Genomic DNA, 3,427 nt, shown 5'->3' on the forward strand with positions numbered 1-3,427 from the left:
GTATAGAGCACCAGCCCTGGAGTCAGGAGGACCTGAGTTCAAATCTGGTCTCAGACCAGACGTTTGACCCTTACTGTGTGACCCTGAGCAAGTCACTTAACCCCAATTGCCTCACCAAAAAAAAAAAAAAGAGAGAGCCTCAAGAGTAATCATCTCAGGATGTGGAAATTAATGTCCTCTCTTTTCTAGTTTCTATTCTTCTGCTCTAACATCCTTTTCAAATACTCTGCTCCTTTGTCTGTCTCTGTTGCTTTTATGTGAGATGCTTGTTTTTTTAGTTTTCTGGTGTCCAAGATCATTCTCCATTTCTTGAATCCTTATCCTTGATACAAAATTCCTGAAATAATCTTAGACTTTATTCTAGTATTTTTTGTGTTTCTTAGTTAGCCAAACTTCTTTAGGAAAAAAGGAACCCATCAATTCCTCAGTGTTGGCTTTTTCAATTGGTCCTCTCTCCTACATCTTTCAGAGCCATGGAACCAAGGCTGAAGCCTCCTTCCATAACTCAAGCAGTGCCCTCCCCCAGATTCAGAATTTCCTTTTGGGGGTCTGGTCAATATAATTTCACAGTAATCAGTTTCAATTATTTTATTGTTGTCCACACCATTTACATTGTTGTAGCGACTATATATAATGTTTTCTTGGTTCTGCATACTTCACTTTGCATCAGTTCATAGAAGTCTTTCCATGCTTTTTTGTGTTCTTCATTTTCATTGTTTCTTATGGTACAATGCAGTACAATCTTCTTACAAGTTTCTTATAGTACTGTATAATCCATTGCATTTATATACCACATTCATAATTTTTTACAGCACAGTAATATTCTATTACATTAAAGTACTACAATTTGTTTAGCCATCCCCAATTAATGGGCATCAACTTCCTTTCCAATTCTTTGCTATCACAATAAGTGCTGCTACAAATATTTTGGTATATATAGAGACTTTCTTCTGATCAGTAGTCTCCTTGAGATATAAGCCTAGTAGTGAAAGTAGATACATTCTCAACCAAAAAAAAAAAAAGATAAAGGCAATTACAAAAGATAAAATAGAGAATTTTGATTACATGAAGCTGAAAAGTTTCTGTGCAAACAAAATTAATGCATCTAAGATAAGGGAAGTGGTCAAATGGGGAAAAAATCTTTGCATTAAATTTCTCAGGTAAGGGTTTGGTATTAAAGATATGTAAACAACTAGCAGATATGTGTGCAATATATATATAGTATGTATATATTGCATGTATACATATGTGTGTATATACCAAAAGACATTCTCCAATAGATAATTAGTCAAAGGATATGAAGAAATAGTTCTCAAAAAAAAAAGCAAACTATTAACATCTATGTAAAAGAATGCTCCCAATCACTAATAATAAGAGAAATACAAATAAAAACAATCTTGAAATTTCACCTCACACCCTGCAAATTGTCAAGATAAAAAAAGGTGAAAAAAGTCAATATAGAAGGGGCTGTGGGAAGTTAGGTACACCAGGGCAAAGCTGTGGACTTGTACAACCATTTTAGAAAAGAATTTGGAATTACTCAAATAAAATGACTGAAATATTCATTCCCTTTAACCTAGAGATTTCATTATCAGGCTTATGTCCTAAGGAGGTAAATTCTCATAAGAAGAGATATCCCTCTAAATGCCAAAAGATAAGAAGAAAGTCTATACACACCAAAATATTTGCAGCAACGTTTTTTGTGGTAGCACAGAACTGGAAACAAAACAGATGCGCCTCAACTAGAAATGTTATAATTAACAAATTGTGGCACATTAATCTAATGGAATATTACTGTGCTTTAAGAAACTATGAATGTGATGAATAAAGAGAAGTGTGGAAAGATTTACATGAACTGAATCAGCAGAGTGAATGAAGTAAGCAGAGCCAAGAAAACAATATGTAACCCTGTCCCAAAACCCATTGGTATGGGACTCTCTCCTTATTGGTGAAGATGAATGCCCTGCCCTGCATAAGGGGTAGGGTGGAGTTGGTGCTGGAGAACTCCAGCCTTCTTCAGTCTTCTCTGAGACTCTTCAAACATTGAGTTGCTTTTGGGCACTTCTGGCTTCCACCCTCAAGAAAGAAGAGTAAAGAAGCCAACTCCACTTTAGGTTGCTGAAGGAAAAGACTCTGGGAAGATGTGAGAGGAGCTGGCAGTCTCCATCATATCTCTATCTCTAGGTTGCTACACTATAGACTTTGGGGAGTTTCCCCTTGGGTGAGATTTGGGATTTTCTCTCTTATTTGAGCTGAGTTATCTTGCTCCTAGTGGGAGAGCGCCTTCGTTCTATATTTTCTGGTATATATTCTCCTATGTACTGTTTTTCTGATTTCTGTTTTGCTACCAATTTGAATAAGTGGGTTTTCTTTGCTCTTCATTTTGTGTGTTCATTGATGTACTTCTATTTTGTGGGAAAGGAGTCAAGCCTTGGACATAAATCTTGGGGTCTTCCTTCCCCTCAGTAATCATGGCACAGTGACCAGACATTAGATTGATCCCATTACTTTTCCTAGAGTACCAAAATTTAATAGAGCAGATTGATATACTTCTAGCCTGGTACCCCTTTTCTCTGAGGACAGCAGAGTGACCTCCAGCCCCAACTCTTTACCCCTCTGCTTGGCAGGAATGAAAGTTTGCCTTGAAGAAAAGTATGGGGAGAATAGTCTAGAGATGTCTATTCTGCCACCCTTCCAGCTATACCATGACAGCCCTTGCTACACATGGGCCCCACAATGTGAGGCTCCTATTACACAATGACGACAATAATGTAAACAGAAAGAACACAATCACAGAACAATCAAAAGTGAATGTTGCAAAATGACAAAGAATAATCTTGGCTCCAAAGAAGAAATATGTGAAGACATTCCCACCCCCTTGCAAATATCAGAGGTCCACAAGAAGGGCCCATTGCACACATTTTCAGACATTTCCCAATGCGTGTACCAGTTTTTCAGGACTTTCTCTTCTTTTTCTTTTCTTAAAAAATATTCTTTGTTACATGGGATGGCTCTCTAAGAGGGATAGAAGAGGGATTGTTGTTGACACAATTAAATGCAGAGACTTCTCAAGGTGGAAGTAAAAAGTTACTCTTTATTACAATCTCGCCAGAAGGGGCGTCTACTCCTCCAGTACACTACCAGCAGGAGAGAGGCGAGACACAAAGGACAAAGCAAGGTTATATATCTTAATGCAAATAAGAAACTCCCACCCCGCCAATATCCCTTACTCCCATTGGCTGAGAGGCATGCTTACATTCTAGGTGCGAAAATCCTTCCCATTCCCAAAGAACAAGGAAACAGGGTATAGCCAATCCAAACATACATGTCCTTATTTAGTATACCTGATGCTGACGTGGCAGTGGCAATCAGGAGGGAGTTTTTAGGGTCAAATTCCTACAGGTTTAGATAATTTAAACTTATGGCT

This window comes from Vombatus ursinus, unplaced genomic scaffold (genome assembly GCF_900497805.2).
Source record: "Vombatus ursinus unplaced genomic scaffold, bare-nosed wombat genome assembly UNPS02014811.1, whole genome shotgun sequence".
Lineage (NCBI taxonomy): Eukaryota > Metazoa > Chordata > Mammalia > Diprotodontia > Vombatidae > Vombatus > Vombatus ursinus.